We start from the raw sequence: 14,886 nt of genomic DNA, 5'->3' as shown, positions 1-14,886 counted from the left end.
TGAATTTTTGCTCCTTTATATTCACTTGAATTTTTTTCTAAAAAATTAAATTGGGAGGGTCTTTTTGCTACATATTTTATGAAATTGTCCCAGGTGCTGGAATTCCTAGTTAAGGCTTGAGTAGAGATGCAGGAATGACAATATCAGGACTATAAACTATAAACTATAAAATTATAAGAGTCTATATATGCACCAAGTGGTATAGCATCTAACTTTCTAAAGGAAAAGTTAAGAGAACTGCAAGAAGAAATAGACAGTAAAACTATAATAGTGGGAGATCTCAACCTTGCACTCTCAGATTTAGACAAATCAAACCACAAAACAAACAAGAAAGAAATTAAAAAAGTAAATAGAACATTAGAAAAACTAGGTATGATAGACCTTTGGAGAAAACTGAATGGCAATAGGAAGGAATATACTTTCTTCTCAGCAGTTCATGGATCCTATACAAAAATTGACCATATATTAGGACATAAAGATCTCAAAATTAAATGTAGGAAGGCAGAAATAATAAATGCCTTCTTCTCAGATCACAATGCAATAAAAGCTACATTCAGTAAAAAGTTAGGGGTAAATAGACCAAAAAGTAATTGGAAACTGAATAATCTCATCTTAAAGAATGACTGGTTGAAAGAGCAAATTATAGAAACAATTAACAATTTCACCCAAGATAATGACAATGATGAGACATCATATCAAAATCTTTGGGATGCAGCTAAAGCAGTAATAAGGGGAAATTTTATATCTTTAGAGGCTTATTTGAAGAAAATAGAGAAAGAGAAGATTAATGAATTGGGCTTACAACTTAAAAGGCTAGAAAAAGACCAAATTATAAACCCCCAACCAAAAATTAAACTTGAAATACAAAAATTAAAAGGAGAAATCAATAATATTGAAAGTAAAAAAACTATTGAATTAATAAATAAAACCAAGAGTTGGTTTTATGAAAAAGCCAATAAAATAGATAAACCTTTGGTAAATTTGATCAAAAAAAAGAAAGAGGAAAATCAAATTGATAGTCTTACAAATGAAAAGGGGGATCTCTCCACCAATGAAGAGGAAATTAGAGAAATAATAAGGAGTTACTTTGCCCAACTTTATGCCAATAAATTTGATAACTTAAGTGAAATGGATGACTTCCTCCAAAAATATAGGCTCCCTAGATTAACAGAGGAGGAGATAAATTGCTTAAATAGTCCCATTTCAGAAAAAGAAATAGAACAAGCTATTAATCAACTCCCCAGGAAAAAATCCCCAGGGCCAGATGGATTCACATGTGAATTCTACCAAACATTTAAAGAACAATTAGCCCCAATGTTATATAAATTATTTGAAAAAATAGGGGATGAAGGAGTCCTACCAAACTCCTTTTATGACACAGACATGGTACTGATACCTAAACCAGGTCGATCGAAAACTGAGAAAGAAAATTATAGACCAATCTCCTTAATGAATATTGATGCTAAAATCTTAAATAAGATATTAGCAAAAAGACTTCAGAAAATCATCTCCAAGATAATACACTATGATCAAGTAGGATTTATTCCAGGAATGCAGGGCTGGTTTAATATTAGGAAAACTATTAATATAATTGACCATATTAATAATCAAATTAATAAGAACCATATGATCATCTCAATAGATGCAGAAAAAGCATTTGACAAAATCCAACATCCATTCCTACTAAAAACTCTTGAGAGTATAGGAATAAATGGATTATTCCTTAGAATAATCAGGAGTATATATTTAAGACCGTCAGTAAGCATAATATGCAATAGAAATAAACTGCAACCTTTCCCAGTAAGATCAGGAGTGAAACAAGGTTGCCCACTATCACCATTACTATTCAATATAGTACTAGAAACGCTAGCCTCGGCAATAAGAGCCGAGAAAGAGATTCAAGGAATTAGAGTAGGAAATGAGGAAATTAAACTGTCACTTTTTGCAGATGACATGATGGTATACTTAGAGAACCCCAAAGACTCTGCTAAAAAGCTACTAGAAATAATTCAAAATTTCAGCAAAGTGGCAGGATACAAAATAAATCCACATAAATCCTCGGCATGTTTATATATCACTAACAAAATGCAACAGCAAGAGATACAAAGAGAAATTCCATTCCAAACAAATGTTGAGAGTATAAAATATTTGGGAATCCATCTACCAAAGAAAAGTCAGGAATTATATGAGAAAAATTACAAAACACTTGCCACAAAAATAAAATCAGATTTAAATAATTGGAAAGACATTCAGTGCTCTTGGATAGGCCGAGCGAATATCATAAAGATGACAATACTCCCCAAACTAATCTATTTATTTAGTGCTATACCAATCAGACTCCCAAGAAACTATTTTAATGACCTAGAAAAAATAACAACAAAATTCATATGGAAGAATAAAAGGTCAAGAATTGCAAGGGAACTAATGAAAAAAAACTCAGAGGAAGGTGGTCTAAGTGTACCTGATCTAAAGCTATATTATATAGCAGCAGTCACCAAAACCATTTGGTATTGGCTAAGAAATAGACCGGTAGATCAGTGGAACAGATTAGATACAAAGGACAAAAAAGGGTACATCTATAGCAATCTAATCTTTGACAAACCCAAAGATTCCAACATTAGGGATAAAAATTCATTATTCGGAAAAAACTGTTGGGAAAACTGGAAATTAGTATGGCAGAAATTAGATATGGATCCACACTTAACACCATATACCAAGATAAGATCAAAATGGGTCCATGATTTAGGCATAAAGAGGGAGATAATAATAGATTAGAGGAACAGAGGATAATCTACCTCTCAGACTTGTGGAGGAGGAAGGAATTTATGACCAGAGGAGAACTAGAGATCATTATTGATCACAAAATAGAAGATTTTGATTACATCAAACTAAAAAGTTTCTGTACAAATAATACTAATGCAAACAAGATTAGAAGGGAAGTAACAAATTGGGAAAATATTTTTAAAAACAAAGGTTCTGACAAAGGTCTCATTTCCAAAATATATAGAGAACTGACCATAATTTATAAGAAACCGAACCATTCTCCAATTGATAAATGGTCAAAGGATATGAACAGACAATTCTCAGAGGAAGAAATTGAAACTATATCCACTCACATGAAAGAGTGTTCCAAATCACTACTGATCAGAGAAATGCAAATTAAGACCACTCTGAGATACCACTACACACCTGTCAGATTGGCTAAGATGACAGGAACAAATAATGACAAATGTTGGAGGGGATGTGGGGAAATTGGGACACTAATACATTGCTGGTGGAGTTGTGAAAGAATCCAGCCATTCTGGAGAGCAATCTGGAATTATGCCCAAAAAGTTATCAAACTGTGCATACCCTTTGACCCAGCAGCGCTACTACTGGGATTATATCCCAAAGAAATACTAAAGAGCGGAAAGAGACATATATGTGCCAAAATGTTTGTGGCAGATCTTTTTGTTGTAGCTAGAAACTGGAAGATGAATGGATGTCCATCAGTTGGAGAATGGTTGGGTAAATTGTGGTATATGAAGGTTATGGAATATTATTGCTCGGTAAGAAATGACCAGCAGGAGGAATATAGAGAGGCCTGGCGAGACTTAAATCAACTGATGCTGAGTGAAATGAGCAGAACCAGAAGATCACTGTACACTTCAACAACAATACTGTATGAGGATGTATTCTGATGGAAGTGGAAATCTTCAACATAAAGAAGATCCAACTCACTTCCAGTTGATCAATGATGGACAGAGGTAGCTACACCCAGAGAAGAAACACTGGGAGGGGAATGTAAATTGTTAGCACTAATATCTCTCTGCCCAGGTTGCATGTACCTTCGGATTCTAATGTTTATTGTGCAACAAGAAAATGATATTCACACACATGTATTGTACCTAGACTATATTGTAACACATGTAAAATGTATGGTATTGCCTGTCGTTGGGGGGAGGGAATAGAGGGAGGGGGGGTAATTTGGAAAAATGAATACAAGGGATAATATTATAAAATATATATATATATATAATAAAAAAAATTATAAGAGTCTTTGTAGCCTCAGAGTTGGGGCCAAAGTAATGTCGGATCACTAGATCTGACACAGAGCTACCCTAGACTAGAGTTAACTTACTGTGATGAATCTTTAAAGGGAAAAGCAAAGGACAATCTGGACATTTGGAAGGACTGAATAAAGAAATGATTTTTACTAATGAACTGGTAATCAGAAGATCTGGATTCTGTTCTTTGCTACATTATTAAATTTGTGTACATAAAGTGAATCACCTACTATATTCATATTTCAGAAGAAGATAATATGATAATGGCTTCCTACTTTACTTGTAGGATAATTTAAAGGCTCAAAGCAGATACAAATATGAAAATGCTTTGAAAATATGTCTAAACAAATACAAGATATCATGATGGTTGCTATTATTCTAAATCTATTGATGTGGGAACAAATCTCAAAATTTATTGAATCACTGTTTTATTTAATTTTTTAAATGTTATGATTATTATTTTTAAAAATGGAATCTTCTTAAATGTGTGTCATCCTTGCATAGGAGCCATGCTAATCGTCTCTGTATCATCCCAATTTTAGTATATGTGCACATTGTTTTATTTAATAAGGTGGTCATCCTTATAATAACTGATGTAAAGTGAAGTAAATAGAATTAGAAAAATAACATACCAGATGACTATGATTATGTAGGTGGAAATAATTCAGATTAAAGATACTGAATGCTGCTGATGGTGATTATTAAGCTTTATAAAGAAAAGTTGGAAAAAACTCAAACCAAAACCTCTGTTCTTTCTTGACAGAGACAGGAAATTATGAATACGGAATAAACTATCAAACTGAATTAATTTTGGTTAGTTTTGTTGATCTGCTTGTTAAAATTTCCTTTTAATTTGTTATGATAGAAGCTTCTCTTGAGAAGAAAGAAGAGATATATTTAGAAATTATGATGATGCCAAAATAAAAACATTTTTAAAGAAGTGAATTGTCATCTAAATAGTCTCTCATTTCAATCTAACCCTGAAATAAAAAGTACTCAATTGATTAAAATTGAATTATCACCAGTGCAAAATGAAAAAAAAAAAAAACCCTCAGATTTTTCTTTTGCTTCTTAGGCTACTGAGATTTATCTTAAAATATTCTCAACAAACATGATTAAATATATGTACAAAGCACTATTACTAGGAGAAAGAAAAAAATCAATAAAAATTTAATTAAATGCCTGTTGCATATAAAGATTGGTATAAAAGTGAAGACAAAACACAGAAATAGATTGTCTTTAGATCAGGAGTCAGAAGACTTGGCTTTGTGACTGACTCACTGTGTGATTATTTAAGTCACTTCAATTATCTAAGTCTTAGATTCTTCATCTGTAAAATAGAGGATTTGTACTAGAAGACTTCTAAGGTGCCTTCCAGTTCCAAATAGATAAGTTTACAGTATTACAGGTTTAGCAAAGTTGCTATCATTTCTATGCAAGTAATTCCCAGATCTTTATTTGCATGTCTGGTTTCTAGTTTTCCTAATTTAGAATTTTCCTAAATAAATCTACATTATTAACTTCCTAGTAATAATAATTTCAAATTGATCTCCCAAAGGCATCTTAAACTCAAATCTCAAATCTCAAAGGTATTCTCTATTTCTCATTCTCCTTCACTCTCTATATTTAACTAATTGCCTAATTTTGTTGATAACACCTCTTTTAAACTCTTTGATATGTTATCCTTCCCTTTCTACAACCACTGTTCTAATTCAGACTTTGAGATATTCTGACAGTTCCTTGCCTATACAATTGGAATAACCTGCTACCTGGTCTCCCTGATCCAAGGCTCTCTCTCTTCAATCCATCTTCCACAGTCACCAAAGTAATGACCTACGTCTGTTCTTTTCATTCCCTTTTTTCAATATATTTGAGTGATTCTCTGTTACCAATTTCCAAGTTGCCAATATCACCAAGCTGACTAGTCTGCATGGGATAGGCTGAAGAACATCCTGAAGTCAAAACTTAAAGTGAAGAAAACCTTTAGAGAAGTTGATATCTAAGCAATAAGTATCTTAACATAAATACTTTTGACAACATAGAATAGATCATAATGGATCTAAGAAGTATCTAATTCTTCTCTTCCTGACTCAGTTGTTAGCAGAATACAAGGTATCACCCAAAAGTGACCAGAATACAAGATATCACCCAAAAGTGACTAAAAAATGATTTCTACTGGACAAAAACAGAAGAAAAAAATAGCTGTTCTCAGAGAATAGATAAACAAATTTTAAATTCAAAGAAAAATTTAAATTCAAATTTAAATTCAAAATAAAGCATAAAAACATTCAAAGAAGATATTATTGGAACAAATTAATCTTATTGCACCAATCAAACATAAAGGCTGAAAAAAAATGTCATTGAACTTGTCAAAAGTGGTTGAAAGTGGTTTATTACTAGGTAGCACCTATGAAAATTTTTGAGACCTAAAAGTAGAATCAATGGCGATAAACTGGCACATGAACCTAACCAACAAAAAACAAATATATATATATATATATATATATATATATATATATATATATATATATATATATATATATATATATATATATATATATATATGTATATATATATATATATATATACATATATATACATATATATATATATGAGTATTATATATTGTATCAAAAAATACAGGACATCGTAATAGTGATACTAGACTAGTCATAACAGAAAACTTAACCTTTTGAAAACTAGAATTAATCATCAATGCAAATTATGCAACAAAATAGTGGAAAATATGCAATTTGCTGATATAATTGGTAAGAGATTCATATCTACTGGATACTTAGAAAGGTTACAATAAATATATTCCAGAAACTTATTATCCTTTATAAATTAACAGATATCAAATTTCTATATCATGTCTGAAATATCTTTGAGAATTTGGTCAACAAACTTTTCTGGAACTAGAGTATATTGCTTACTCCCATACTCTGGGGACAACATTGAAAAATGACAAAGTAATAAAAAATTTTTAATAGCACTCATCATCAGAAATACTCATAATCTCCAAGCTATATGGAATGAAAAGCTTTCAAAATAAGGAGACCCAGGAGAAGAAAAGTAAAATCTATGATAACTAAATCTAAAGATGCCATCAGTTCTACATCAACACTACAACAAATGAGCTTACAGATAACTCTTATTCATTTACTAAAACTAATCATATCATTCACTTACATAATTGTTTATAGAACATTAAATATAAAAGCATAATAGAAAGATGACATCTTGTTCTCAGAAAATTTGAATTCTACCAAAAAGATGAAAATAATATAGTCATAATAACAATAGAAGTAAATATTAAGGTAATGAAATTAGAGTTTGAGATGGTAGGATTTTCTCTCTTTGTGATTTATATTTTGCCATTATTAGATCTTGTTAAAAATAAATGCATTGCATTTTCAATTTTTAGATTGTAGCAATATCAATCCTGTTTGCATTTCTCAAATTTAATTTCCTTATTTCTCTTAGAGATAGAAGCAAGTAGTAAAGATAAAAATAATTTAGATATAGAAGAAGAGAAAAATACTGGGTCCATGAAATTACTATAATTAAAAATGAAAAAAAAATAATATTAGAAAAAACCCTAAATCTAACTCTACTGATAAAATTCGGTCCACAGGGAGCTTTCAAAAACTGATTAAGTGTATGAAATTGGATTTGAACTTAGATCTTCCTGACTCCAGGTCTAATATTTTATCTCTTTTGGCACTTTGATGTGTCAAAAAAGTGTTGCATGTTTTCGATTAGGAAATACCAAAAAAGTTTGGTCCAGGGAACAGATCATTGCATTTGACTCTGTTAAAACTCATTCAGCAATTTACTGTTTATTTGTCTTTAGACAAGTTATGTCACTTCCCTGGTCCTCAATTTCCTATCTAGAAAATGAAGACATCCTTCTAGATGACCTCCAAAGTATCACATCTGTGATCCATAAATAAGAGGGGTTTTTCCAGCCAAACAAATATATTTTTTTTCAATTAGGTTCACTGGTAATGACAATTCTATCATCTAGTTATCTTTCTAAAAGAACTGAAAAGAGCATAGTCATTTCCAAAGATGTTTCTTCATTCAAAAATTCATAAAAGTATAATATATGAAATTCAGGATAGGTCATAAAACAATACAAGATATCCCAAAAGTCTCAGTCTAGTTTTTAAGTGTTAATAGCTTAATATAATTATGTCTAGAAAACATACTGGAAAACTGTCATAATATTATGGATCTAGAGGACAAAATAGAAATGGAAATAATTCATTGATCATCTCCTGAAGAGATTCCAAAATGAAAATTCCATTTCTAGCAAAATCCTAGAAATTTTCTCACAAGGAAAAAATATTACAAACAGCAAGAAAGTTAATCAGTATCAGAAAAGATTTAGTAGCTTTCATGTTAAAAGGGCAGTTAAAATGAGTCTACATAAATAGAAGTCATGGATGTGATTTGATTATGTTGGGATAATGTCAAAATAAATGGAGTAAGAAAGAGGATTTCAACTGAGAGTAGGGGAAAAGGTAGAATGGGGAAAATTATCTCATAAAAATGTGTCCAGGAAGAGCTTTTATTATGGAAGCATAAATGAGGATTGGTAAAAGGCAGTGCTTGAGTCTCACTCTCATTTGAACTGGTTCAAAGAAGAGAAACTATATGTATACAATATGTTGGGTATAGTAATTTCTTACCCAATAGAAAAATAGGAAGTAAAGAGGACAAGAGAAAGAAATATGTGTGATAAAAGAAGAGTGGATTTAAAGAAGCAGTAGTCAAAAGCAAAATAGATTTTTAAGGAGGGACAGGATAAAAAGATAGAAAGGTAATTAGAAGAAAATAGAATAAGTGGAAATACATTGTAATCATAACTGTAAATATAAATGGGATGAATTCACCCATAAAATGAAAATGACTAGTAAAATGTTTTTAAGAAATACATTTGAAACAGAGAGCACACATATAGATAAAAAAAGGAGAATGAATAGAATTTATTATGCTTCAGTTAAAGTAAAAGAGGCAAAGGTAGTAATCATAATCTCAGATAAAGCAAAAGCAAAAATAAACCTAATTAAAAGAGATACTCTAAAAATTACATTTAATAAAAGATGCTATAGGTGATAAAGTTATATTAATTTTTGGAGCAAATTTATCTGATAAAGATCTTTTATTTTTCCTCAAATGTACAGGTAACTGAGCCACATTGCCCAATCAATCAATTGTTAAGGATTATCATAGGAAATAAGGCTCCAACTTATTATAAATTAGAGAAATTCAAATTAAAATAAGTCTCAGATATCATATCATATTTATCAGAAATGAAAAAGGCTGGAAGGGATAAAGGAAAATGGGGACATTAAGGAGCTTTGGTAGAATTGTGAAATGGTCTAATCATTCTGGAAAACAATTTAAAACCATTTCCAAAGGGCCATAAAATTACATATATATATACATATATATATATATATATATATATATTCCTTGATTAAGAAATACTATGATTATGTTATACCCTAAAGAGATCAAAGAAAAAGAAAAAAGTGACCTATGTGTGCAAAAATATTTATAGCAACTCTTTTTGTGGTATCAAAGAATTGGAGATTGAGGGGATGCTCATCAATTGGAGAATAGTTAAACAAGTTCTGGCCTATAATTGTGAAGGATTAAATTGTCCCATAAGAGATGATTTAAGTGGGGGAATGGTTTAGAAAACATGGCAAGACCCATATGAAGTGATGCAAAGTGAAGAGAGTAGAATCAAGACATTACTGTATGTACTAAGAATATTGTAATAATGATCTACAAAGATGTTGCAATTCTGATCAATATAATGATCCAAGGCAATTTCAAATGTCTCTCAACCAGACCAGAACCAGTCTTGAACCTGTGAGTGACCAGAGGTAAACAAAGCAGACTAGATACAGGAGATTCAGAATCAAACAGAAGTTTAAATTCAAAGTGAGGAAAATGGCTTGCATGCAAGGATATATGTGCCAGAACTCTCACCCTAGTGAGAAGGACGCAAGGTAGTTTGGGGAGAATTCAATATTTATATCTATGGCTATATAGTAAACTGTAGCCTTGACAATGAGGAGTAACAGTAACAATGTGACAAGTTTGGTTCACAGCAGGACTTCATGACCAGAAATATCCAGAACATGAGTGCGAGATGTTGTTGTGCCAAGCTAGAACAGTCTGCTTGCTGGACCTTCACTCTGGAAAACAAGTTATCTTCTAATATGTTGATAGATCTCATAATGAAAAATACTATTTATCTCAATGAACTCTGAGTGTGAATTGAGGTATAAGTTTCTTACATCCCCCTACTTTGGCTAATATAGAAGAATATTTTGCATGATTTCACACATATAATTGATATCATATTTTTCATCTTAATGGATAAGGGAGGATTGAAAGGGAGGAAGAGTATTGGAATTCAATATTTTTTAAAAAATGATTATTTTTTCAAATAAAAGAGTTATAGAGGTCATCTGTACAACAGCAAAAGCAGATTGAAAGTATCCTTTTGATCCTGAGGCAGTCTAACTTTATTCAATTAACAGAGATTCAGCAAGTGTCTCTGAGAAATCAAGGAAAGCATTGCAAGTATTTTCCCTTCACCATTACCCACCCTTTTTTTGAATGGTGAGCAACTGAGGCCCAGAATTGTGACTTCTCCCAGCACATATAACTATTAAGTAAGAGTTAGGATTTGAATCCAAATTTTCACATCTACTTTTCTTTCCACTATGTCATGTTAGCTCTCTTAAACATTAAAGCATAGCTTGATCAATAATGTCAAAAAAAAAGAAAAACAGGAAAAGGTAAATATACTATTCCTTAACATAAACAATTGATTATACTATCAGAAAGAAGAGTACCAAAGGATCTAGAAAACAGCAAAATTGAACAGTTCTTCTGTTCTAGAGGTTGAGTATTATGTATATCAGAAGATCATGGCCTAGATGTTCGGGCAGTTGATTAATCCTTTGAACATCTCTGCTTCTGTGTTTCAAACCAAGGCCAGAGCTCAGCCCTGCCACTGTTGCCAAGCCACTAAAAAGGAAAACCAGACTGGGCCCTAAGCTTTCAGCACAGTGTTCCCATCCACACTGTTTACTTCTCTAAATCTTTTAGCAATTAAAATACTCTCAATTAGTACACAAGCAGCTTTAGGATTTGCTATATTCTTTCAACTTCCAGTGTAACATTATTTATTTTAGCTTCAATTTCCTTTTGATGTGGTGCATGTACAGAATTCACCACAGAGCCTGTTAGAGTGTTCCCCAGTGTACTTCTTCTTCTCTAGTTCAAGCCATTTAAAGTCACATGTTTTGCATTTGCCTTGGCTTCAGATAGGTTTTCAGCAGATAGACAGTAGAACAAACAAAAATAAACTGATTTCAGTCACAGAGCAGATGCAATGAGAGGCAAAAGTTCAATTTACACTTTTTATGTTTCTCCTCCCTTTTTTCCTAGTCCCATATATTCAATCTTTTCATTTAAGATAAGAAAAATTGCAGTGCCACTATATCAGTTTCAGCATTCTCTCTCTCTCTCTCTCTCTCTCTCTCTCTCTCTCTCTCTCTCTCTCTCTCTCTCTCTCTCTCTCTCTCTTTCTCTCTCTCTCTCTCTCTCTCTCTCTCTCTCTCTCTCTCTCTCTCTCTCTCTCTCTCTCTCTCTCTCTCTCTCTCTCTCTTTTCTTCTCTCCTCTCCTCTCCTCTTCTCTTCTCTTCTCTTCTCTGAAGCATAGTAGATTCTGCTCCACCTTTTTACTTTTAGTTTGAAGGTATCATCCTGTTTCAGGTGTGTTTCCTGCAAACAACATATAGTAGGATTCTGGCTTTAGATCCAGTCTGCTAACTGCTTCCTCTTTATGAGGGAGTTTACCCCATTCACATTTATGGTTAGAATGACTAATTCTATATTGGTTGCCATCCTGTTAACCCCTGCTTATGCTTTTCTCCTTTCCTTCCCTCTTATCCCTCTACCCAGTATTAAACTTGTGAACACCACTTGCTTTTCACAGCCTTCCCTTTTTAGGATCCCTCCCCCACCTTAAAGTTCCTCCCCTTATTTTACCCCGTTTCCTCACAATTTCTGTATTCCCTTCCCCTTAGCTTATTCCTTCCCTTTCACTTTTCAATGAAGTGGAAGAAGTTTCACCATAAATCGAATATGTCTATTGATACACACTATGTTCATCTCCCTCCTTTCTTTCTCTCAGATATAATAGGTTACCTTTGCCTCTTCATGAGATGTAGTACCACTACTTTACACTTAGTATTTTTTGATTTTAAGGTATTGATGCTCCCACTGAAAACTTCATAATTAGTTCTCTTAAACCAATTCCAGATGATTTCAAGGATTCCTCTTGCTTATCTTAAATATTCCTAACTAATCTTTAAAAAGCAACAAAAACATATAAATATCTCTCTAGATCCAGATGAAGCTACTTTTAATTATCAAAACTTGAAAGAAAACAACTACTTAAAGTAGCACAGTTTTAAAAACAGTATTTTAGATCTGAAGTGAGTGAAGATTATAACTGTAGCACAAATCTTATTTTCTTAGAAATTCAGCCTTAGCTATTGACTCCATACCTGGAATTTAATATACTCACTCAGAATGTTTTCACTGATATTAAGAGTAAGAGAGAAATAATAATTGTTAAAATTTAATAGAACTTTAATTTTAATAATGTCTACTTAACATACATCATCTCATGTGATGCTCAGACATTCCAGTACTATTGATCAGGTGAAGTCTAGTTTTCAGTGCTCCCAGTATGGGAACCAAAAATATGATTATGAGGTTTAGGTTTTCGGGTTCTCTTTTGTAGGCAACCAAATGATAAGATCTAGATTTAGGGAACCAAAATGAGATTAGGGTTTCTGGTGATCAGGGAGTTAAATGATCAGGTCTAGTGGCAGGTTTGGGTTCAGGGAACCAAATGGAGAGGTTTGGCTTCCCTGCACCCCCTTGAGATTCATTGCAAGAGTAGGGTGTTTTGGGGAACCCCCTTCTAACAGCACAGGGATTCTCTATAAAGAAATTTACAAACCTGAAAACCTAGATTGATAAAAGAGGTTTATTATAGGAATTGGGAAGTAAGGTTAGAAATCCCGATAGTGACATAAAGTCTCACTAGGGAAATAGGTAAGGATAAAGAGAGAGTAGCATTGGAAAAGAATATTATTCCAGTGGGCAGAAGTCTCCTTGGCATAGCAAGGCATGTTTAGAACCTCTGCAAAGAGAAAATTTTAAATTGGCTCTTTTATAATAGGAGCTTTGGCTACAAGCTGAAGGGGGCTAGTGGGTGGAGTTCCAAGTTGCTCTATCTACAAAATGGGTTTCCCCTTGAGTTGGAATTTGAGTAGAATTGAATGAGTTTCTTTAAAATTGAATAGGGTCAGAATTCTTTTAGCTCAGGACTGAACCAACCCCACCTAGATAACCAAATGAAGCTGTTTATCTTGTTTCCTTCCAGCAGAGACCCTCACTGAGGCAGAGTTGAAAATTTTCTCCTTCAAGAAGTTTTAGAATTTCAGGGTCCCTTCTTCACTATGAATATTATTATTATTATTATCATTTTTCAAAGGTGAGAAAAAAAGTCTAAAAGAGGAAGTATGACTTGCCTACTGGGGGCAGGGTTTAGATGTGGATTTTCCCAACTCCCAATTTAGTATTCTCACCTCTGCATCATGCTATCTTTCACCAAATAAACAATGTTGTTCTATGAATTAGGAAGAAAGAGAGATACTAGAACATTATTTTCATAAATATGGTGTGCAGAACTATGTTTCCCATAGAATTCACATTGAAAATATTCAAGTTTAGACTCAAGAAGAATTAATTTTTGTGATGGGATAATATTTCTCTAGAAAGACCTTTCCTTTGGGACAAAGTGTTGGAGAATGAAATGATAATATGATAGGGGAAGAGGATATATAGCTTCTAGAAGTTCCCAGCTGTCAGGTTCTTACTAAGTGCTAATGAGATAATGAGATATTAGGTTTTTACTAAGTGCTAAATTGATACTTAACAATTTTCTAGTTCCAGCCTTTCCTGGGAGTTTGACTTGTGAATTCCTGGGGAAGAGCTTGCATGCTTAGGAGGAGCAAGTTCATTGGTTCAAGTAATTTTTCCCAGAAGCCCTTGTATTATCCCATTCCCATTCTCTGGGAGAATAAAAGAGGGCAGCTCTAGAGGAAAAGGGAGTCTCTGCTCTAGACCAGACTTGAGACAGCTCTCTGCAGGAAGGGAAATCACTGCTCTGGACCAGAGTTAACAGCAACTGTCTGGAGACAACAGTTCTCTACAGGAAAAAGAATCTGTCTGAGAGATTTGAGTTGACATAGCAGTTCTCCTCCCAGAGAGCGATCAGCAGCTTCTGGAGACAATAGCACATTACAAATTGGTGTTCAAGGACTTTTGCTTATCCTGACAAGGACTTATTCTGAGCCCTTCAGAGGAGCTAGCCCAGACCTTCACATTTAAGGACTTATTCTGAGCCCTTCAGAGGAGCTAGATTGGACCATTGCAATTTGGTGCCTGAACAGGGACAGACACGATCCTGATTCTAGTGGGAAAGCCTATGATCCAGATCTCAATCTCTCTGACCCAGAACTGTGAGTAACAAGGAAATTTTGTTAAAGATTAAGTGAGCATTCTAATAGACAAATAAGGAACTTAACTTATTAAGGGCTAAACTAGCAATCCCTTATAGTGAAATGGGGCAAACGCCTTCTGTTCAAGGAAAATGTTTAGAGAGCATCATCAATGTTATGAAAAGTCAAGGATTGATTATAATTTTCGAGGATATTATTGAATTTTTAAA

At 33.0% G+C, this 14,886-nt stretch overlaps 1 pseudogene; it reads right to left on the bottom strand.

The window, feature by feature from the left end:
- Window positions 1-4,510: 4,510 nt before the first annotated feature.
- On the bottom strand, window positions 4,511-4,599 carry LOC141541985 (U6 spliceosomal RNA; annotated as a pseudogene).
- Window positions 4,600-14,886: the final 10,287 nt, after the last annotated feature.

The sequence above is a fragment of the Sminthopsis crassicaudata genome, chromosome 4 (genome assembly GCF_048593235.1).
Source record: "Sminthopsis crassicaudata isolate SCR6 chromosome 4, ASM4859323v1, whole genome shotgun sequence".
Taxonomy (NCBI): domain Eukaryota; kingdom Metazoa; phylum Chordata; class Mammalia; order Dasyuromorphia; family Dasyuridae; genus Sminthopsis; species Sminthopsis crassicaudata.
Note: the sequence above shows the minus strand (reverse complement) of the source record. Positions and strands in the feature narration are given on the sequence as shown.